We start from the raw sequence: 25768 nt of genomic DNA, 5'->3' as shown, positions 1-25768 counted from the left end.
CCTTCAACTTCTCAGTGTGACCATGACCTTCGAGTTGAGGGGACAATAGTAAAAGGCAACGTTCATCTAATCATTTGTGGGTTGTTGTTTATTAAATTGAGTGATGAATAACAAAGCTTCAGACTGGAAAAGCTCAGCTAAGCACAAACACACCCACTCACATAGACTAATGTGACTGATATATCGAAATGTTTGCAAACTCGGTCATTGGTTCATTTCATTATGGTGAATACACCTTTTACTCCGGAATGAAATTTGTCAAGCTATTCATGAGAAACTAGTTCACCCAAAAACTTTTTAAAAAGTACAGTCATCAAAATTAGGGCTAGTTAAATAGCTAGCCATTTTGCCAAAAAGTTAAGATTAAAATTTATTCACTTGCAATTAATAAAAAAGTATTTTAAAAAATCAAAAGATGCAAATATTTTCCAATACACTCAATAATTGGTAAATTGAGTTTTATTATACAGCCAAATCATTCGTTCGCACTTTATTATTATAATATAAATTTTAAAATACAGATAAACATGCACTCATAAAAAATTGGAATACTGTTATTTATAATCATATTTATAATGTTTCAATTGTCCCATGTTATGCTTTTTCAACCAATCCACACAGCATGGGCTATAAAATGAAATATAAAAACTAGAGTGTTAACAAGGTTTTACTATAGCAATATTAGGAAAAATGCCTCGCCCCCAGGAGGCCATGTTTTTCAACACGCTGGAACCATATTCAAACTCAGCCAATATATCATTAGAAAACAAGAGCACCGCATAACGTGTGCTACGCTTGGGTACGGGTGCAGTTTTGAATAAATTAAAGCTTGTACGTTGTTTTTTGTTTTTTTTTGTTTTTTGTAGGTCACAGTGACCTTGACCTTTGACCTAGTGACCCCAAAATGGGTGTGGTGTGTAGACCTCATCAATGTGCATCTACATATGAAGTTTCAAAGTTGTAGGTAGAAGCACTTTGATTTTAGAGCCAATGTTAAGGTTTTAGCACGACGCGGACGACGCATGACGAGCTGGCTATGACAATACCTCGGGATTTCTTCGAAAACGCCGAGCTAAAAATGTTGTGAGCAAGTCTCATGATAATTTGACTTTAAATGTGATTTCTAGCATGTTAACAAGGTTTTACTATATCCATATAAGGAAACTGCCACGCCACCTAGTACATGTAGCCTTGTTTTTAACCAACCGGAACCATTTTCGAACCTGTCCAAGATATCATTGGTACACATGTTCTCACCGTCTTTCATGAAGATTGGACAACAAATTTGGCTTCTAGAGTGTTAAGAAGGTAAATGTTAACAACCCACAACGGATGACGCACAACGGAAAAAAGGCCTTCACAAAAGCTCACCATCAGCACGTTGTGCTCAGGTGAGTCAAAAAAACACTGAATGACAATTGGCATATTGCACAAAACACAAATGTTAAGGCACTCATAGTAGCATACATATCAAATGTTAATGAAAATACCGATAAGTAGCTATATTTTATAGATATTACTCTCAATTAGTTTTCCAGTTTATGATCCATCCAGGTTTTCCAGGTTTATTTTTTACGAAAGTTTTCTTAGATTTTTTTCGAAATAATACGTTACAATTTAGAAAATCAATACTTACAATTTCCATTTTGTCCACATCCACCAGTACGACAGGGAATTCAATAATCTCATGTCTGTAGCTGGGATAGTTCTTTTCACAAGTTGCCTCAAAGTCTATCACAGCCAAGTAATCGTAACCAGTTTAACCTGAAACACAGACTCGAGATTTCTAAATGTTTATTTTCTTGTTAAAGTTCTTTAATCGTTTCTTCAATACGTCTTTAAGTCCCCTGAATAATTAAAAATATTATTATTATTTATGCCTGGAATAAAGACAGTAAACAATAATTCAAGTAATTTATTTTCACTATGCTACCATGTTCCATATACAACTATTCAATATATTATAAATGGACCTAAGTTCGAACTTGAGTTCAAATTTCTGATGTTTACAATTGCTTGGTCATAACAAAAAGGTCAGTTATGTTCATGCCGATGTTCTCAAGAAGAATCATCAGCTATTAAATATAGAATTAATTGTTCATATATACCGTAATACTTAAAAGTGCTGCTATTTTTCATTGGTTTTTAAGAGAAAATTTGTGAACTGACTGACGTTTTGATGCCCCCAGTAGGGTAACATATAACAGTCGGACTGTCAGTCAATCAATCCGTTCGGAATTTTCCAGAGGTTTTTATGCAACACTCTCAGATATTGAGCTTATTTTTTAGAAATGAGTCTACATGCATGACCAGCAGACAAAGTGTGAGTTGTGGTCTGATAAATTGATTCTTGGCGGAGTTATGGGCTCTTGAAATTTCGCTAAAATAAACGTTTTTCGGGGTTTATTATGCAATATTTTCAGATATTGAGCTGTTTGTATGTGACTGAACCTACATACCTATGAGATCAAGTGTGATTTTCGTTCAGTTCCTTTGATTTTTAGAAAAGTTATGAACATTTGACGTCGAAATTTTACATTTTCCAGTTGCATGAACCAACAAGGGAGGCAATTCGTGATGTCACAAATAGGCGGTGAACAAAAAGTGATACTTTATTATCTCGCTTTACACGGGTCTAATTAACGTTTAAAAGCTATTTTCTGATTGTATTAAACAGTCCGAAATCATCCAATAAAGAAACGTTTATCAGACATGAAATCACCACCTTATCAAATGAGAATCAAAATCATTAATTAATTAACCAGTAATAGTCAGTAACACCAACATCTTTAGGCGCAACCATCGTGTTTTGCGGAAACCTCGACATATTGTTTTTCGGAAACCGACGATCGGTAATTTCCGTAACCACATGGAAAATTTCACCTAACAAGTTTTCGTGTCTAATGTTTTCCTCGGAAATGCTTCCACAAAATTAGTGTTAACCATTACACAGATGACAAACAAGTAATATTGTGTTTAGTTTGATGAGGACCACTGTCTTTAAATGGTTATAAAATACACATTGAGGCTCAACTTAAGTGCATAAAATATTGAAAAATAAATCATATTTCAGTTTATCGTTCTATCCGAAAGTTTCATTAATTCCCATAGCTCAGTCGCTCAATTATATTGGAAATTATGGCCAATATCTGATAAAACTTGTAGACGATTTATTGAAACTTCTATTAAACAAATAATAGAACACATATTTTATAAACGTCGTCAATTCTAAAAATATTTCTCTATAGTTTGAAAAACATATAGGCAAAGTCTACACATTTAAAATAAAATGTAAATAATTTAGACAATATTCCCTTTTAATCAGTATGCTGGTTTAATCAGTCAATAACAATATCACTTCATTGAATAATTTAAAAGTTATAACAAACATTAAATGTTTTCCGATAAAATGACACATATAACAAATTGAAAGGCAGATATGAATAATCAGGGTTGCTAGGTTGCCCGCCTGGAATGGTCATTCTAGTTTGGAAGTACTTTATATCTAAATTGTTTAGCCGTTGGTTGTTGTAAAGACGTGAAATATGTAAAGAACTGTCTCAAAGTGTAGAATTTGTTTTCATTTAGTAAAATAAATGCATGGTAACGCTTAAGTGGCTGAGAAGAACTTGTGGCTGAATAAAAAGTCAAAGAGGCTATATGCGTGTTGAAAAAAAGTAAACTTTATTCTGTGTGAAATTTCTGATCAAAAGGTGCACTTTTAGTGAATAGGAGAGATACAATTTACAGAATAAACAGTATGAGTATAAATGTTTTGGAGACATTGCTCATGCCATCCAGTAGTATCTTAGTACCAGTATTGGGTTAGAAAAATTGTTTGAAGTCCGTGATGCCAACAAAAAATCATGAAAAATATAATTTTAAGAGTTACCTATTTTAACCAACATAAAATCCTTTACTAGACCCTAGATATTATCTCTGCACTCATTTGCATCATATGTTCGTTTTTTAAATTATTCTTTCATACTACTCATTGAACCAGTTTTTAATTAGAAAATTAATTACATTATTTTATTTATTTTTAAGTTCGTAACCCCTTGTTGCCAAAAAATCATAAAAAATATAATTTTCAAAGAAATCCATAAAAACAAAAATAAACTGCCTTCTTAAACCTTAAAATAGTATTACTGCAAGCATTTTACATCAATTATTGATTTAAAAAAAAGCATTGGCTCATGCTATTTCCTGAGTGTTTTTTAAGGAAACGCTTTCAGATATGTTATTGATTTTTTGTATGTGAGTCTACCTACATGACTTACAGATAAGAGTGAGTTTTGTTCCAGTCCATTAATTTTTGGCAAAGTTAGGGCCTTTGGAAGTCGACATTTTCCCTTTTCCGGAGTTGTTTTACGAAACTCTTTCAGATATGTAACTTATCTTTAGAATGTGAGTCTACCTACATGATTTACAGATGAAGTGTGAGCTGTGTTCCGGTCCATTTATTTTTTGGAAAGTTAATGGCATGGACTTCGAAATTTTCTAATTTCCGGAGGTTTTGTATGCAACGCTTTCAAATAATAAGCTTTTGTTTGGAATGTGACTCTTCCTACATGACTTACAGATGAAGTGTGAATTTCATTCCGGTCCAATGATTTTTGGCAAAGTTATGGACCTTGGACTTAGACATGTTCTCTATTATAACCGTTTTACGGAGGGTTTTTTACGCACTTTTAGATAAAGAGCTAATTTTGACTATGTGAGTCTACCTCAATGACTTGTATATGGCGTGTTAGTTTCGCTCTGGTCTTTTGTGTTTTTGCGAAGTTATGTGCCTTGGACCTTAAACAGAATATGTTTGCCGAAGCCCTTTCAGATATGTAAATGATTTTTGGTATGTGATTGAGTCTATATGAAGACACACATTCATGTTGAACCAATAAAATCACTCGTGTGTTAAAAATGTCTCCCAGTTAAAAAGTATGTAAAAAAAGGTTTCAAAAGGCGCTGGACAGTTATGTTTGATGAATAATGTAACGGTAAAAAAGTTGAGAAGATTTTTATACGTTTTATTTAATTATTGTTCCTAGGTTCGTGAACTTTGCAGTGACACTGCCCTTAACTCCGTAAAGATTTTATTCTTGGATCGGGTCATATCGACGACAGGTAGGTCATGAGAGTTGTGTATCGTGTTATTTTTGTTTTATTTGACCCAGCATTTGTAAATATATTGTAAGATAAGTACATTTGCAGAAAAAAATCAGTTCTGCGTTGAATAAGTTCATGGCAATCGCTGCACAATTGATGAGGTTATGGCTGTTCAAAGTCATGCGCCCTGTTTTCATGTCATTTTGTTTTTTAGTTGAATACCTTGGTATATGATTTATTATATATTTAATAGTGAATTGATTTTTCAGACAAGTATATATTGCGTTATAGTTTCTCATTCAAAAGGATGTTTTACTATTTAATTTCATAGCCACAAGCCAACCAGCCTGTGTAAGTAATGAAATGCTTGGATTTCATGTCAACATCAAGTTTAAACGGTAAACTTTAGCCAAATTACCGGATTATTCAACCAATTTTGTTGCTAGTTTGATAGTGAGAAAGAAGACATTGAATTTTGTTTCTTGTCAAGTTGAACCAGCAGAAATATTATTTTGGTTGTTCCAGACAATAGGACTGGTTCTTGGGGGTAAAGGGGTCTATTAGAAGCCTCTTCTAAAGAAGGAAAACAAATCACCATAGCCGAATAAGTTGAAAACCTGTAATAGTAAATAAAGCAAAGGCTAACAAATGGCCCTCATCTCATTCATTATTGCTCAATTAAAACAAACAAAAGCTTCTCAAGATATAGCCTACATTAACAGTTTATTGTTTTTCATTTAATTGATATCGGGAAGCAACTTAAGGCATGTAACCGGCATTGAAAGATGTTGCTAAACCACATTGGATTAAGAAGTATTATCAAAAGGCCTAAGAGAAACTCTAGTTATATCAATTAATGTTTATTGATGTTTTATTATTGACTTCTCAACAAATTGAACACAAAAATATTGTCAAATTCACAATACAAATTCCTTATTTTTTCCAAAATAAGAAATCCACAAATTTGCATGTCCACACAAAGTTCTTTTTTTCTAAACGTCAACATTTCATGCTGTTGCATATACATGATTTACAGTATTCACTACAAAGTTCATGATTCAATCTAAAATGAATCACAAAGCCCTCAAACAAAAAGAAGCATGTACTGTTTTATTGTTTTAAAGTTTAATTGTCATATTTGCGTACTTTTGTGTGTCATCCCCAGTGCTAAAAATTTTATGTTCAAAAAGACACTAAAAGTGACCTTGCCATATGTCCTCATTTAGAAACGTAAGAAACTTATTGACATATGTCAACATATAAATAATTAGTGATGGCATCGAATACCTATATCGGTATTCGAATATTCGCAAATCCATTCAATCGAATATTCGAATATTCGCATAAAACGGCTGGATTGATTTAACTTCTATTTCTCAGTTTCGTATCCGGTAGGGATAATACATATTTATTGACACAGAAAATTGAATTTAATTGTGGTGTTGTGGAATTGAGAAATAGAAAGAAAATGTAGCTTAATTGTAAAAACAAACTTTAAAAAATCCTATTTAGACGAAATATATCAGAAAAGAGTGAAACTTGTTCTGTGTTAACTTCCATTGTTTTGTAAGTTATATCCGTTTGCTGAATACGAGGCTGTTTATTAACGTTGCTATCAGAGCTCCAGATATTTTTTTCAGCCGAGGGGTATTTCACTCATGAAATTTTTAATTGATGAGTAAAAATCAAAATGCGATTATTTTAAGGAGTATTTTTGTTCAAAGGATCAGAACTAATAATAAATTGTACATGTATGTTAACTCTCTATATCAAGCATTCTTGTACACAAGAAAGCAAGCACTTTTGTTTTATTTAACAGTTTTATCTGAATGTTTTTGCTCTTGGCTTATAAGCAGCCATTAATTGTATTATATGTGTATTTTAGTGCCATTCAAAAAGTGCTTGGAGGTAAAAGGTTTTCCATAGCGCCACACAAGAGATGAACTGTTATATGCTTGAAGTTGGGCGATTCGGGTTTTATCCAATGTGTTGTCAAATGTTTTCACCATAAGCGTATATCGATTATCAACAATGCAGCGGGGAGCCCGTTGTGTCAAAATCGGCCTTTATCGTGGGCCAACATGAAATGTTACCGTTCTGACTGAGGAGTAAATTATGTTTGGAACCACATTCTATAAATAGATGGTGATGTCACTACGTTTTTACCGGTGTGGACACAATGACGGAAACCAGTCATGTTTACATGAATTTATATGCATGTATAAACGGCTAATACGCATTGAAATAGCACACGATGCGTAATCCAAATTTAGTCAGGAGTTTTTTTACTCAAAAAAATTTTAAGTCATGCGTATTTTCTTTTTTGTCATGCGTATTTTACGCAAATACGCATCTTATCTGGCGCTCTGGTTGCTATCGAATAAGTGTATCGCTGTCGGCTAATACTATGACCGATACTGTAATCGGGCACAAATAGAAGGAAAAACATCATGTCATAGAATGTTATTTTATTTTTAAATTTTAAAGTAATGATAGCATGTACGTGTATATAAAGAAACATATTAATATGGCATGCGCAGTACACCAACTATTCAAGAACAAATATAAGGAAAAACATAATGTCATAGAATTTTATTTTTATTTGAAATTTTAAAATAACGATATCATGTACGTTTATAATAAGAAACATTTTAATGTCTTTTAAAACTGTGATCACAGAAACTAAATTATTATTCGCCAGTCAATTAAAGCCCTTAATTGTCACCTAATTGAAAAAAAAGTATTTGTTTGTTAATAAATGTTCATTTTGCGATATAATTTTAACTAAACCAAATAAGAAAATGTTATTTATTATTATTATTATTATAGTCAGTCAGTCAGTCAGTCAGTCAGTCAGTCTGTCAGTCAGTCAGTCAGTCAGTAAGTCAGACAGTCAGACAGTCAGACAGTCAGACAGTCAGACAGTCAGACAGTCAGTCAGTCAGTCAGTCTGTCAGTCAGTAAGACAGTCAGACAGCCAGTCAGTCAGTCAGCCAGTCAGTCAGTCAGCCAGCCAGCCAGCCAGCCAGCCAGCCAGCCAGCCAGCCAGTCAGTCCTCTGGGTCATAAAGAAGTGTTTGAGTGTGTTGACTGCATGTATTCATTAAACGAAACCATTCAACCATTCAGTTCATTTTACAGTATGTTGTATTTCGCCTCTAGATATGAAGTGATGATCAGCGTTAATATGTTTTCCATATTCACATGTATTGAGTTCTGCTTGGGGACGTTTTGAGATCGTATCGCAGAAAATCACGTTTACGAAATTGATAATAAAATAACGATATCATGTACGTTTATAACAAGAAACATTTTAATGTCTTTTAAAACTGTGATCACAGAAACTAAATTATTATTCGCCAGTCAATTAAAGCCCTTAATTGGCACCTAATTGAAAAAACAGTATTTGTTTGTTAATAAATGTTCATTTTGAGATATAATTTTAACAAGACCAAATAAAAAACTATTATTTATTATTATTATTATTATTATAGTCAGTCAGTCAGTCAGTCAGTCAGTCAGTCAGTCAGTCAGTCAGTCAGTCAGTCAGTCAGTCAGTCAGTCAGTCAGTCAGTCAGTCAGTCAGACAGTCAGTCAGTCAGTCATACAGTCAGTCAGACAGTCAGTCAGTCAGTCAGTCAGCCAGTCAGTCAGTTAGCCAGCCAGCCAGCCAGCCAGTCAGTCCTCTGGGTCATAAAGAAGTGTTTGCGTGTGTTGACTGCATGTATTCATTAAACGAAACCATTCAACCATTCAGTTCATTTTACAGTATGCTGTATTTCGCCTCAAGATATGAAGTGTTGATCAGCGTTAATATGTTTTCCATATTCACATGTATTGAGTTCTGCTTGGGAACGTTTTGAGATCGTATCGCAGAAAATCACGTTTACGAAATTGTTGTACACCATTAAGCTTAAAGGATGTGTGTAAGATTCCCATAAACTTCTATTTTATAGCTGACTGATGGAGTTTTACAACAGTTACGTCACGCATTGTTTCATATCATAGTTTGTTATGGTTTTTGTGATTGAAAATAAGCAGTTGTGCTCATTTCATAATTTTGAATATCCAGTCAGAAAAATTGTGTTTCTGAATTATAAACCGGGCGAAATCGTGTTAGGATTTAGGACATGGCGAAGTGGCACGTAATTGGTCAGGAAATTCTGAATGGTTGCTAAACCTTTTTTTATAGCCTTTTATATTAACAAATGAATAAAATATCTGGAGTTGAGTGTGACACCTTTTCTAAAAAACAAACACTAATTAAAACCAACGCTATCGAATAAACGAACCACAAATACAAGCGTAGACGCTTATTACCTGTGATTTTAACTGTTAGTACAATATGGAAAGGGGGTTTGTTCCGATATAAAAGGGGGTTTATTCCGCATTATGCAAAACTATCGAGGGTGTTTCTTCCGCGTATGCAAAATGTGAAAGGGGGTTTCTTCCGCTATGCTGTTTATAGGGAAGGGTGTTTCTTCCGGAGGGTGTTTCTTCCGTACACCAACGCTGATACGGGCCGCAGTTTGCCACAAGAACGTCACATCAAACACGTTTATCCCAAATGATTTCGGGTGCCAATTAGTAAGCGGCTCGTAGGTCATTTAATATACGGGCACTTACGTTTGAAATAAAAATGCGAATATGCGAATATCAATTCTGTTATTCGAATACTGGACATTCAATCGAATATTCGAATATTCGAATAATTTTGCCGTCACTACTATTTTCATAAAAAGCATAAGCCGTGACATGCGTGAATGGCTCTTACGCGATATAGGGCAAGAGTAACTCAAAACCAGGCCGCATATTCGCAGTCTTACCAGGAGTAATTGTATCAGCAATAAAGTCACGATCCCATCTTTGCTTGATGCTATTCATATGTAAAATGTGAACAAAGAAGTATAACATTCACTATTGAAACATAAAACATTTCATTTAATACTAAATATGGTCAAATTTAGGCTGTGTTTATTGATGTTATTATTCTGAGATTTAACAATAAATCAATGGCTTACCAGCTTATCAACAACTGTATTTGATCTTATTACAATAGGCCCTAAATGGCACAAAGTCGCTCACCTGATATACAAAGGATCTGACATGTTCTTTGCAGCCCAAGATATAATTAGAACAAATGTTCTTACCAAGTTTCACAAAGAATGAAATGGTCCCATGTGCCATGTTTTTCAACAGACCGGAACCATTTTTTTAACTAATCCAAGATGTCATTTACATAAATTCTGACAAAGTTTCATGAAGATTGGACACTCAATGTCACTTTAAGTGTTAAGACGTTTTTGCTATAGATATAAGGAAAAATGCACCGCCCCCTGTTGGTTATGTTTTTCAACCATCTGAAACAATTTATGAACTACTCCAAGGTATCATTTGGACAATTCTTCTGAGAAAGTTTAATGAAGATCCGACAATAAATGTGGCCTCTTCAGTGTTAACAAGGAAAATATTCATGACGCATAATTGAACTCAGACAATGGACAAAAGGTTATCACAAAAGTTAACGATGACCAAAACATGTTATGCTCATACAGATTTTCACCATATTTAAAGATGATATTATTAACACTAATCGAGTAAACTAAATCAATATATAATAACAACAGTTGTACTCAGCAAGTGTCATTCAGATTGAACTAAAAATGTGACTGACAGTTTCCAAAATGTTTCACTATAAACAACTGTAGACATACAAGAAAACTGCCAACTCCCTTGAGAACCTTGTTTTTAAACAAAGATCTATGTATATTAGTAGATCTTCGTTTTAAACAATCATAAAAAAATTTCAGACTCGCCTTGGAATTATATTTCCAATTAAAAAATCAATAAATCCGTTTTTAAACGCATATTTTTGATACTCACACAAAAAAATCATCTTCTCTTATCTATGGTGCAAGGAATCAAAGAAATAGCACAACACGGTATTAAGTTGCTGATCTAAGAATAATTGTCTGCGAAATAAGTATTACTACATTTAAATTGGAGACACCAACAATATTTCATAATCATCATCTTCATAATCTTCTTCAGAGGAAAAACGGCAACAATGTTTTTATTTGAAATTGTATCGTTTATCTTATAGATATATCATTGGGAAAATCTTCGGACCACGTTTCATGAAGATTGGGCAATAAATGTTACTTTTAGAGTGTTAACAATATTTTACTAAAGCCATAAAAGGAAAAATGGTGGCCATGTTTTTTAAACAACTGAAACCATTTTCGAACTCGTACAAGAGATCATTGGGATAAATGTTATGACCAAGTTTCATAATAATCAGACAATAAATTTGGGCTCTATGGTGAAAACCATGTTTTGCAAAAGCCATATAAGCAAAAATGTCCCGCCCCCTGGCATCCATGTTTTTCAACAAACCGGAACCATTTTTAAACTCGTCCATGATATCACTGGGAAAAATCTTTTAAGTTTCATGATAGACGGAAAATAAATGTGGCCTCTAGAGTGTAAACAAGGTTTTAATAAAGCCTATATAAACATATAAGGAAAAATGCCCCGCCCCCTTGCGGCCAGGTTTTTTAACCAACCGACCACATTTTCGAATTCCTTCGAGATATCATTGATACAAATCTTCTGACCTAGTTCCATGATAATCAGAAATAAATGTGGCATCTAGAGTGTTAACATGGTTTTACTATAGCCATATTAGGACAAATGCCCCGCCTCCTGGCAGCCATGTTTTTCGAACGACCGTGACCATTTTCAAACTTGTCCAAGATATTATGGAGACACATCTCCTGACCACATGTCATAATGATCGGACAATAAATGTGGCCTTTAGAGTGTTAATAAGGTTTTACTATAGCCATATAAGGAAAAATGCCCCGTCCCCTTGCAGCCATGTTTTTCAAGCAAACGTTACCACTTTCAAACTCATCCAAGATATTATAAAGACCAATCTTCTGACCAAATTTAATGAAGATTTGACAATAAATGTGGCCTCTAGAGTGTTAACGAGGCAAATGTTGACGCTGCACGACGGACGACGCACGACGGACAAAATGCGATCACAAAAGCTCACCATAAGCACATTGTGCTCAGGTGAGCTTATAACAAAAAAGGGTATAAACCAAGGCAGCATATACACAAAGTCAACACTTTGACGACTTAATGTATTTAAAGTATTATGACGCATTTGTTGTTTCTTAGAAAGTTAAATTAAATTAAATACTTTTCTAACTAAATTCAGCATAAAACCTGAACATACTTTGAGTTGCTTACAGGCTGTTCTGGTTGTATGCTGTTAACCATAGCCATTTTTACTATGCTTCTGCGTGGGAAAGGTCTACTTCTCTCTGAAGAGAAAACAGCCAACCACACAAAAGGCGCCTTTGATACTCTTATGACTTGATCTGATGTGCTTACGACTTTAACTACAGAATTTATGCAATTGCGAAATACAAACCAAAATAAACATTATACTATTCAAAACATTCACTTTTTATTTTAATACTGCAAATTGGAATGGTTGTATTATCTATATCTCTCATATTTTGAACTTGCAATTTTAGATGTTATTTATTGTAGCATAAATGCATCAATTCTTTCCAAAACCTACATAGTTGGACTGTATTGACCATGGTTCATAAAAAAGTAGTTGAATACTTAAAATTTTCTCATGGTTGTGCATGGGTAATGTTGCATAGTATATATTTTACAATGGTGTAATATGAGATTGACATGTACTTAGGTTCCCCAAGCAAATATCGTTTCCACAAGTGCCACTGATAAATACTGATATATAACACGGTCAATGAATTTATAATGAATAGCGACATATCTTGTTATCAAAAAGCATATTAGACTGCTATGAAGAGAGGGTTAAAAGCCCAGCCAGCCTGGCATAATTTTCTTTTAAGTACTATATCCCAGGTAATTCTTGCCTTAATTATTGTAATTATTACCTACCAGTGAATACTTAAATACCCATATTTAATTAATTTCACACAAGGACCTAACAATCAAGAATGCATGCAGGGTGAAAGCTAACAGAAGCAATGTGCACTGTTATTTTTGTCTTAAAATCTCCCTTGAGTATTTTGGAGAAAAAATATTCAGCTTTTGTTAAAAATAACAACACCCCTACCTGTTATTAAATAATATCAATTTAAAAGTGGTGGGAAATAAGTCAACAAACAACTCCCCTATACAAGATTTTACAGAATATTTATGACTTTAATGATAAATGATTTGTTCAAACAAACCAAAATAATCTGCAGAATCTGAAAGTTTCACTGATAAAATTCAGGTCCATTATGAAAAACAGAATAATTTCGTGAACATTAAACATGAGCATAATTGCAAAATTTAAATAAACCACAATTAAGTTATGACTTTAAATGGTAATTTACTGTTGGAAAATATTTTCAAAGCTTATGTAAGTCCATAGCATCTTTTTTCATAAACTAAAGATGTAATTCTAATTAAATTTCATGGACAATTGCTTAATTCAAGTACACAAGTTGTCTATATCATTTGAAGGTGTGCAATAAACATAGAAAAGAAAAATAATCCCCAGTGGCAATTGCTTATTAAACAGCATCATGTTGCCATGCAGTAAAAAAACATTTTTAACAACATTGAGCTTCTGAATCATTTATACAAAATAAATGGGTAGAGTGATTACAAAGGGGGGGGGGGGGTAGAGAAATCAACTACATGTATTTGTCGCAATACCGTAATCACATAAGAATAAATCGCATAAGCATGAACATGATTATTATTGTTTTGTGAAGAGATATCGAAAATATTATTAAATACATACATTTTGTATAATGGTACAACTATATTGTAGGTGTAAAAATTAGCCGTGTAATGCGGGATTGAGTCTTTTTTAATATGCAGCTAGCGTACATTTAGACCAGCCTGCATGGTCTCATAAGCGGACAAAGTGACTTCACACCAGCCTGCACTGTCTCATAAGCGGACACGGTTGCTTCAGACCAGCCTGCCCTGTCTCATAAGCGAACAAGGTAGCTCCAGACCAGCCTGCAATGTCTCATAAATTGACAAGGTAGGTTCAAACCAGCCTACAATGTCTCATAAGTGGACACGCTAGCTTTAGACAAGCCTTTATTGTCTCATAAGCGGACAAGGTAACTTCAGGCCAGCCTGCACTGTCTCATAAGCGGTCAATGTAGCTTCAGACCAGCCTGCAATTTCTCATAAGTGGACAAGGTAGATTCAGACATGCCTTCATTGTCTCATAGGTGGATAAGGTAGCTTCAGACCAGCCTGCACTGTTTCATAGGCGGACAAGGTAGCTTCAGACCAGCCTGCATTGTCTCAAAGGCGGACAAGGTAGCTTCAGAACAGCCTGCACTGTCTCAAAAGTGGGCTTCTAGCTTCAGACCAGCCAGCACTGTCTCATAAGTGGACAAGGAAGCTTCACACCAGCATGCACTGTCGCATAAGCGGACAAGGTAATTCAGACTAGCCCGCACTGTCTCATAAGTGGACAAGATAGTTTTAGACCAGCCTGCACTGTCTAATAAATGGACATTGTAGCTTACACCAGCCTGCTCTGCCTCATAAGTTGACAAAGTAGCTTCAGACCAGCCTGCACTGTCTCATAAGTGGACAAGGTAGTTTTAGACCAGCCTGCACTGTATCATAGATGGACAAGGTAGCTTCAGACCAGCCTGCTCTGTCTCATAAATTGATAAGTTAGCTTCAGACCAGCCTGCACTGTCGCATAAGTTGACAAGGTAGCTTAAGACCAGCCTGCTCCTTCTCATAAGTGGACAGGGTAGCTACAGACCAGCCTGCACTGTCTCATAAGTGGACAAGGTAGCTTTATACCAGCCTGCACTGTCTCATTAGTGGACGAGTGAGCTTCAAACCCACCTGCATTGTCTCATAAGCGGACAAGGTAGCCTCAGACCAGCCTGCACCGTCTTATAAGTGGACAAGGTAGCTTCAGACCAGCCTGCACTGTCTCATAAGTAGACAAGGTAGCTTCAGACCAGCCTGCACTGGCTCATAAATTGACAAGGTTGCTTCAAACCAGCCTGCACTGTCTCATAAGCGGACAAGGTAGCTTCAGACAAGCCCGAACATATATACTACGGGCGCAATGTCATATTTCATAGTACCCGTTTTCGCGCGATATGGATCATCTGGTAATGACTTATCAGTGTCTTTAATCGGCCGGTGATAGAGGGAAAGTGGTACCAACAGGACTGTCTACAGTAGTGGAACGGCTGCTCATGACTGCGGGGTACGTGGTACACAAAGGACTGTCTACATTAGTGGAACAACTACCGGTCACTGAGAGGTAGTTGGTACCCCCAGGACTGTCTAGAGGAGTGGAACGACTGCCAATGACTGAGGGGTAGTTGGTACCCACAAGAATGTGTACATGAGTGGAACGGCTGCCAGTGACTGAGGGGTACGTGTTACCTTATGGACTGTCAACAGGAGTGGAACAGCTGCCAGTGACTGAAGGGTACGATAACCCACAGCACTGTCTTCAGGAGTGGAACGGCTGCCGGTGACTGAGGGGTACGTGTCTACAGCCATTGACAACTGCCACTGACTTTGAGTTAGGTAGTTCCCACAGAAATGTCCAGAGGAGTGGAACGGCTACCGGTTAAATGAGGGGCACGTGGTACCAACAGGACTGTCTACATGAGTGGAACGGCTGCCAGTGACTATGAGGTACGTTGTACCCACAGGACTGGTTACAGGAGTGGAACAGCTGCCAGTGACTGAGGGGTACGTGGTATCCACAAGACAGTCTGTAGGAGTGGAACGGCTGCCAGTGACAGAGTCGTATGTGTTACCAACAAGACTGTCTACAGGAGTGGAACGGCTGCCTGTGACTGAGGGGTACTTGGTAACCACAGGACTCTATACAGAATTTGACGACTGCCGGTGACATAGGGGTAGAAGGTACCCACAGGACTGTCTACAGGAGTGGAACGGCGGCCGGTGACTGAGAGGTACGTGGTATCAACAGTACTGGATACAGGATTGGAACGACTCCCGGTGACTGAAGGGTATGTGGTACCCACTGGATTGTCTACATGAGTGGAACGGCAACCGGTGACTTAGGGGATTGTGGTACCCACAGGACTGTCTTAGGATTGGAACGACTGCCGGTGACCGAGGGGTATGAGGTACCCAATGGGCTGTCTAATGGAGATGAACGACTGACGGTGACTAAGTGGTAGGTGGTGCCCATAGGACTGTCTACAGGATTGGAACGACTGCCATTGACTGAGGGGTAGGTGGTACCGACATGACTGTATTCAGGAGATGAACGACACCCGGGGATTGGTACCCACACGACAGTCTCCAAGACAGTAACGACTTCCGTGAACTTATTGTACGGTTGTACCCACTGGACTGTCTTCAGGAGTGAATATACTGCCCGGGAATAAATGGTGGGTGGTACCGACATGACTTTCTACAGAAGTGAAACGACTGCCGGTGACTGAGGGGTAGGTGGTACCCACAAAACTTTCTACAGTAGTGGAACGACTTCCGGAGACTTTAGAACTTTTTGGAGCTTTTTTCTAACCAATTTTACAATTTTAAATAGTTGGTCAATAGATATAATCTCGCGCCCAAAAATCATAAAAAAAATATCCCAAGCCTAAAAATGAAAAAACAAAAAACAAATGTATACTATAAAACATTAACGAACATCAGATTAAAATGATGCAATTTCACATTAAACAATCCAGAACCATCTAAATGATCAATTTTCGAAACGAATTTGAAAATTTACATGAATGAGACTCAAAAATAAAAAAGCAACATAATATTTTAATATTCGACGTTATAATGAGTAACTTAAGCAAAAACATAGACTTCAGTCAAAATGTTCACGGTTATGATATCGATTTAACTATTTTCCAGTTTATTTGACAATCCATGTTATGCCAAGCGATATGTTTTGACCGTTGATATTGACTTGCTCTTTTCCTCTTAGCTGCGACATTTTGGCTCTTAGTATTTGCACTTCTTCTACAGTTATTTGAAATAATATTCATGATGGGCAAATTTAAGTCCAAAGTAAGGTTGATGGTTTCTTTTTGTTTTTTACTGTGATCTTTACTGTTTACCTTCTGTTCTGGTTCTGCAAAGATGCTTGACAATTGCCTTTATACAGAAATGCTGTTGACAATATGCTTATTAATAATTCCTTATATAGGTATTTTGACCAGGAATTATGAGATTTACCTTTGAGCAAGGAGAATGTCTTGAGATACGAAATTATTTTCCAACATGGAAAGAAATACACTAACAAATCTCTGATTTTACTTACGATGGAAATAGAAGCATATCCGCTTTTGCCGTTTGTAAAGCTTCATTTCATCAATTTGTTTAGACTGTTGTTTTCAAAAACATATTAAATACATTTGATGTCGCAGTTGCTATTACTTTGTCAAATGTCGTGAGACCAGAGTTTAAACTTAACATGATTATCAATTGAATGCTATGAATTCATTATCACTATGTATAACTGGGCAAAGCAACGAACTTTCTAGGTTAATTTGACCATTATTCAGCATATTTTGCAGTTTTGTCATTAGTCTTAAAATAGGAAATTCAATACCGGTACATAAACATGCGCCATCATCGTTTCGTTGTTAATGATGTACAATTGTTGAATGCACATTTTGGTAACATTAACTTATGTCTTGATTATCCGTTGGTAATCAATACACTTGAAGAAATTTATATAATTTGAGAAAATGTCTTTCTTATCTCGTGTTCATACTGAATGTATGACAACAATAACGGATTTGACTGCAGAATTATGTGTACTAATTATAGGCAGCAGAGGCAAACACTTTCAGTAAAATTACATTTCGTTCTATATTTCAATCCATTCCTTGTGTCCTTAGTTAATGTCATTCCCTTGTCTACCTTGTTTTCGCCACTTTTTAAATCCCTTTTACCCTGAATATAAAAATACGAATATGCTAAACAATTGAACGAAATTCAACTACAATTTTAATGAACAATATCTGCGTACGCATGCACATGCAAAAATGTAATATATACTTGTATATATGTATATAAAGTATTTGTATGTAATATATGTACAAGTAATATATATCGTATTTAATCAGATTAAACAAACGTAATATTATATTTTATCAAAGTAAACAAATACATAAAATATTATTTTGTACTAACGTTAGTAATATGGGTCTGGATGCACATACCCTACAAAAAATCACAACTACGCATTATTTTGGATTCAAAATGGTCAACATGGACAAACAACTGATGAACATAATTTAGAATTTGTTTAAGAATTTAAACAAAATGATTTCCTTAAATAAGCAACAATTATTGTTTTATCTAACTCAACGTTTACTCTGTTTGTTAATTATGTAATGTTTTATTATGAAATAAACGTATCTGTTATCCTGTCACCAATGAATTTTTTTGAACATGTTTTACAATTCCAATTGAATTTACTCACTATTACCATTCAATGCTGTCACGCAAACTCTTGCTTCCATATCTTCGACACGCACGAACACGCACGAATACGCACGCGCAGAAACAAACAAACACTCACACTTATACATGACATACACATAAACGCATATTCAATTTTTTGAGAACATCTTACAGATTTAAAATGGTTAACATTATTGACAGAATTGATGTGCATTTCTAATAAGAAAACGATTTGTTTGAACGAAAAGTAAAATACGGTATGTTACATTAACAAAGGTGGAATAAGTTATTACCGCGTGCAGCTTTTGATAAAACGTTGCAAAATCTGTATTTCTTACCGATTGCAAATGCAAACTCATAGATTATATGATCCATAAGAAGTCTAGTTCATTGTTTAAACATATTTCTGAGCTCCGGCTTTAGGTTTGAATTGCTGTGTGTTAATTCGTTTGATATGACACCAATGCAAACATCATTTTGTATCACAAATCAGTTCCTACCTAGAAAGAGCTATATGTTATATTTACGTAATACCTAGTGATGTGTGTGCACTATTTGGATATAAATACTTTGGCTCGGCTTTGTTAATCTCTAGTTGTGAAATTACTGCCGATATAAGGAACCAACTGCATAAGGATATATTTTGTTGAAAAAGATATACATTCTTCATTTTGAATCATCACGCTTTAGTACTTTTTTATATTTGAAACATTTTGCAAGACCTTTAAGTCTTTAAAATGAATGTATGTCGCATTATATTTTTCACATTCCATTCAATGTTGAACGAACGATGACTTCATCAATTGACGAAAACCCATATAAATATAGAAATATGTATAAAGAAGCTGCGCTTGATAAAGTGCATTTTCGTGTAAGGTGGTGAATAACCAATATGTTACTTTAAGATCTTTATAATGACATGTAAAAATCCGCAATCACATAATTACAACGGATAATTTTGGTTAAACATGAGAAGCGGATAAGTCTGCGCGATGATTATCTGAGATATTAACTCTATGATTCTATATTCTCAAATCTTTTCTATAAAGAAGGAATATAGTTGACAATTGTTAATAGTTTTATTTGATCGTTCGTCAAAAAGTTGTAATTCTGTTACTCTTGTATCTTCAATGCAATTGAGTAATTAAATAGTAATTAAATTGAATGCGTTTTAATTCCCTTTTATTATTGTTTAATTTGAGTTACAATGCTATGACTTTAAATTTTATTTACACTTAAATGTATTATGAATATTGCTGGGCCAAGTGTGAGGTTGAGCGCTCTATAACCAGGTTTAAACCCCCAATGCTTTGCATTGGCCGTTCCGAGGCGGTGACCCCAGCTTTATTCATATTTTGTGTTTATGTTGGTTTGTATTGTGCTGTATTGTGCTGTTTTGTACTGTTTTGGCAATCGGTCACTTGCCTTAAATAAAGGACCAACTAATTGTTTTTTAATGAAAATTCAATACTGCTCCAGCAGCTGGAGTTTCACTTCTTTATATTGATTCATGCGCGGATACAGACGGGGCACGTTAATCTTATATGTCAAGAAATAGTTCAAGGTCGACACAGATGACTTTCTAGAGTGCTGTTTAGGGTGTAGGCATGTCTTTTGGATTTCCTTATGAATCATATAACTGACTTGGTTTAGTTTACCCCGAACAAAACTCAATAACTTTCCCCATCCAGATACCATCGGAGAGTTCACGTTCAACGTAAATTTATACTAATGATGAATATAGTGGTACAAGTAGAATACTGTTCTCCAAAGTGAAGCGTCTGCTGTATGAGCATAATAATTGTTTATGAATAGGGACATATCAATAATAACAAAAACAAACATAAGGTGCTGCTAAAAAGCAGAGGGTGAAAGCCCTGCTGGTCTGTCATCATTTTCTTTTGAATACAAAGTCCCAGGCAAATCCTGGTTCAATTTTTGTAATAAAGCATTTTAAGCACATTATATGGTTACCTACCAGTGAATACTTAAAAACACATATTAAATTAAACGTATGAAGCTTACAATCTAGGAGGCCAGAAGGGTTTAAGCAAACATAAGAAATGTGAAAAACAATACCATTTTTCTGCTTATCTTTCCGATGAGTATTTTACAAAAAATATTCAACCTTTGATAACAATTACGACGCATCCATCTGCCATTGGGAAATATCGAATCAAAAGTGGTGGAAAAATGACTTAAATCTGAACTAATTTATTCAAGCCAGATCACTTTATTTTTTAATAAAACTGTCCAAATTATATTTTTGCGCTTACTGAAGATGTGCAGAATCTCAAAGTTTCACTGATGTAGGCCATTATTTAGGTCCATTTTGAAAAGGGATAATTAAGTGAATATGCAAAATTAGCATAATTGCAAAATTTAAACAAACCACAATACAAGTTATCGGAGCATTAAGTTGGAGCAACTGGAGTTTCATTTCTTTATAATACTTGAAAATGGTTTTTTTTATTCTTTGAAATACGTTCAATTTCCATGTAAGCCTATAGCATTATTATGTTTATTAATTTAACTACATTTCTAATTAACTTTCGCGGAAGAAATGCTTTATGAAAGTACACACGTTGTATATGTCATCCGAAGGCGTGCAATAAACAAAGACAATAAGAAAATTTTCCCCATTGGCAACAACAACATTAACTTGCTCATTAAACAGCACCATGTTAACATGCAGTAAACAAACACATTGTTTAACATCGATAGTGCTTTCTGCATCATTGATACAATATATAATGGGTAGAGTGTATATTAGTGAGGGGGAGAACAATAAACTACATGTATATATCGCAATACCGTAATCACATACGAATCACACGGCTTAGCTTAACAATGATTCTTATTTTCTTAAAAGACATTGAAAATATGTAGCTTACTGTACCTTTCTCCTTTATGGAATGAAATATTCGTATCATGAGATATGACAACGCCATATACCAATCTTATCGCAGAGTTGTCGATCCTTGCCCACACAAACAATCTCTGTCATCACAAGAAAACCTACCAGATTTGAATGGAATTTGTGTTGTTTATGTATTGTATTACGAAAAGTTGCAGCATTTTCTTGTATGTTTTGAAACATAATGTATAAGAGTATGTTCATGATGAAGAATAAATAACCTTAATTAAAAAAATAAATGAAAATAACAGTAAAATTATTGTACCACGTGGCCGGGCTATAATCACGTGTGGTTATGAAGGCAGGGATTTGATATAGCTATGCTGGTTCCAGTCGAATCTCTTCGCGGAGTTGTCCTTATACCAGTATAGAGACATAAAATGGTACAACCGGATTGTAGGTGTACAAATGAGCTGCGTGATGCGGGAGTGAGTCCTATGCAATATACAGCCAGCGTACATTTATGCCAGTCTGCAAAGCCTCATGAGTGGACAAGGTAGCTTTATACATGCCTGTACTGTCTCATGAGTGGACAGGTAGCTTCAGACCAGCCTGCACTGTCTCATAAGTGAACAAGGTAAGCTTCAGACCAGCCTTAACTGTCTTATAAGTGGACAAGTTAGCTTAAGAACAGACTGCACTGTCTCATACGCTGATATGGTAGCTTCAGACAAGCCTGCACTGTCTCATACGCGGACAAGGTAGTTTCAGACCAGCCAGCACTGTCTCATAAGTAAACAAGGTAAGCTTCAGACCAACCTGCACTGTCTCATAAGTGGACAATGTAGCTTAAGACCAGACTGCACTGTCTGATAAGCGGACAAGGATCTTCAGACCAGCCTGTACTGTCTCATAAGTGGACAAGGTAGCTTAAGACCAGCCTGCAATGTCTCATAAGTGGACAAGGTAGCTTCAGTCCAGCCTGCACTGTCTCATAAGTGGACAAGGTAGCTTCAGACCAGCCTGCACTGTCTTATAAGTAGACAAGGAAGCTTCAGACGAGCCCGCACTGTCTTATAAGCGGACAAGGCAACTTCAGACCATCCCGCCCCGTCTAATAAGCGGACAAGGCAGCTAAGGTATTAGTCACAGGCCTACAGCATCGAACGGCTGTCGGAGACTGAGAGGTACGTGATAACCTCTGGACTGTCTGCAGCAGTGGAACGACTGTCGCGCACTATGAGGTTGGTGGTTCACACATGATTGTCTACATGACAGTCATAGCCGGGACTGAGGGGTAGGTGGTATCATCATGACTGTCTACACGAGTGCAACGACTGCCAGCGACTGAGGGTAGGTGGTACACACATGACTGTCTACAGGAGTGGAAAAACTGCCGAGAATGAGGGGCAGGTGGTACCCACAAGTCTGTCAACAAATTAGGAACGACAACCGGTTACTGAAGGGCAGGTAGTACTTACAGGCCTGTCCACAAGATTTAAACAGCTGCCGGGAACTGAGGGTTAGGTGACACCCACAGGACTGTCTACAGCAGTGGAACGACTTCCGGGGAAAAAGGTTTAGGTGGTACCCACAGAACTGTCTACAAAAGTGGAACGATTGTCGGTGATTGAGGGGTACGTGGTTCCCACAGGACAATCTGCAGCCGTGCAACGGCTACCTGGAAGAGTGGTTGGTGGTACTCAATGTACTGTCCACAGCAGTGGAATGGCTGCCGGGTACTTCGGGGTAGTTGGTACTCACAGTACTGTCCACAGGAGTTGATCGGCTGTCGGGGACTGAATAGGTAGGTGGTACCCACAGGCCTGTCAACATGAGTGGAACGAGGTCCGGGGACTGAAGGTAAGGTGGTACTCACAGGGCTGTCTACGGCAATTGAACGAATGCCGGTGACTGAGGGGTATGTGGTACCAACAGGGCTGTCTACGGCAGTGGAACGACTGCCGGTGACTGTGGGGTAGGTGGTGCAGACAGGACGACTGTGATACCCACAAGACTAAATACAGCAGTTTAACGACAGTCGCTGACTGAGAAGAAGGAGGTACCCACTGGACTGTTTACTGGAGTGGAACGACCATCAGGGATTGAAGGTTAGGTGGTATACTCAGGACTGTCTACATGAGTACAACGGCTGCCGTGGACTGAGGTTTATGTGGAACCCTCAAGACTGTCTACAGGAGTGGAACGACTGCCAGGGACTGAGGGGTATGTGTTACTTGCATACGTGTCTACAAAAGGTGAACTGCTGCAGTGGACGGAAGGGTATAGTACCTTAGGACTGTCTACAGCAGTTGAACGGCTGCCGTGGACGTCGAGATAGGTCGCACTCACTGGCCTGTCTACAGGATTGGAATGACGGCCGCGGACTGAAGGGTTGGTGGTACCAACAGGCATGTCTACATGTGAGGAACGACTGCCATGGACTGAGGGGTAGGTGGTTCCAACAGGCCTGTTTACAGGAGTGGAACGATTGCCGGTTACTTAGGTTAAGGTGGTACTAACCGGACTGTCTACCGGAGTGAAACGACTGTCGGCGACTGAGGGGAATGAGGTACCTACTGGCCTGTTTACAGGAGTGGAACGACTGCCTCTGACTTAGGGGTAGATGGTACCAACAGGTCTTTCTACAGGAGATAAACAACTGCCGGTGACAGAGGGGTATGTGGTCTCCACAGGACTTTTTACAGGAGTGGAACGATTGCCTATTACTAAGCGGTAGGTGGTACTCACAGGACTGTCGGCATGAGTCGAACGACCTCTGGTGATTGAAAGAGAGGCTATACCGACAGGACTGTCTACAAAAGTGGAACGACTGCCGGTGACTTAGAGGTAGGTGGTACCCACAGGTCTGTCTACCAGAGAGGAACAACTGAGGGTGACAGTGGGGTAGGTGGTACCCACAGGACTGTCTACAGGAGAGGAACAACTGAGGGTGACTTAGTGGTAGGTGGTTCCAACCGGACTGTCTACAGGAGTGGAACGACTGCCACTGACTTAGGGGTAGGTGGTACCAACAGGACTTTCTACAGGAGATAAACAACTGCCGGTGACAGAGGGGTATGTGGTCTCAACAGAACTTTCTGCAGGAGTTGAACGACTGCCGGTGACTGAAGGGTATGTCTACAGGATTGGAACGACTTCCGGTTACTGAGAGGTAGGTGATATCCATTGGACAGTCTACAGGAGTGGAACGACTGCCTATAACTGAGATGTAGGTCGTATCGACAGGGATGTCTACAGGAGAGGAAAGACTGCCATTGACAAAGAGGTAAGTGGTACCCACACGACTGTCTACAGAAATGGAACGACTGCCGGTGACTAAGAGGTAGTTGGTACCCACTGGACTGTCTACAGCAGTTGAACGACTGCCGGTGACTAAGTGGTAGGTGGTACCCAAAGGGCTGTCTACATGAGTGGAACGGCTGTAGGTTACTGAGGGGTACGTGGTACTTACAGGACCCTGTACAGGAGTGGAACGACTGCGGGTGAATGAGAGCAGGTGGTACCCATTGGACTGTCTACATGAGAGGAACGTCCGTCGGTGTCCGAGAGGTAGGTTTTACCCAGATGACTGTTTACATGAGTGAAAAGACTGCCAATAACTGATTTGTAGGTGGTACCAACTTGACTATCTACAGAGGAGGAACGACTACCAGTTACTGACTGGTAAGTTGTACCAACTGGACTGTCGACAAGACTGGAACGACTGCCGGTGACTTAGGGGTAGGTGGTACCAACTGGACTGACTATGGCAGTAGAACGACTGCCGGTGACTGAGAGGTAGGTGGTACCAACTGGACCGTCTACAGGAGTGGAACGACTGCCGTTGACTTAGGTGTAGGTGGTACCCACTGGACTGTCAACGAGAGTGGAACGACAGCCGTTGACTGATCGGTAGGTGGTACTTACTGGACTGTCTACAGGAGTGGAACGACTGCCGTTGACTTAGGGGTAGGTTGTTACCACTGGACTGTCAACGGGAATGGAACGACTGCCGGTGACTGAGCGGAAGGTGGCACCAACTGGACTGGCTACAGGAGTGGAACGTCTGCCGTTGACTTAGTTGTAGGTGGTACCCACTAGACGGTCAACGGGAGTGGAACGAAAGACGTTGACTGACCAGTAGTGGAACGACTGCCGTTGACTTAGGGGTAGGTAGTAACCATTGGACTGTCAACGAGAGTGGAACGACTGCCTATAGATTAGATGTAGGTCGTACCCACAGGGTTGTCTACATGAGAGGAACGACTGCCGTTTACAAAAAGGTAGGTGGTACCCACTGGACTGTCTTCAGGAGCGGAACAATTCCGGTATCCGAAGT

General features: G+C 37.6%; 1 protein-coding gene across 4 annotated transcripts in view; it reads right to left on the bottom strand.

Moving 5' to 3' along the window:
* Positions 1-25768, bottom strand: part of LOC127837575 (3'-5' exoribonuclease 1-like) — a 68181-nt gene that overhangs the window by 8770 nt on the left and 33643 nt on the right. The window lies entirely within an intron of this gene.

The sequence above is a fragment of the Dreissena polymorpha genome, chromosome 7 (genome assembly GCF_020536995.1).
Source record: "Dreissena polymorpha isolate Duluth1 chromosome 7, UMN_Dpol_1.0, whole genome shotgun sequence".
Taxonomy (NCBI): Eukaryota; Metazoa; Mollusca; class Bivalvia; order Myida; family Dreissenidae; genus Dreissena; species Dreissena polymorpha.
The sequence above is the reverse complement of the archived record's forward strand: the minus strand, read 5'-3'. Positions and strand labels throughout refer to the sequence as shown.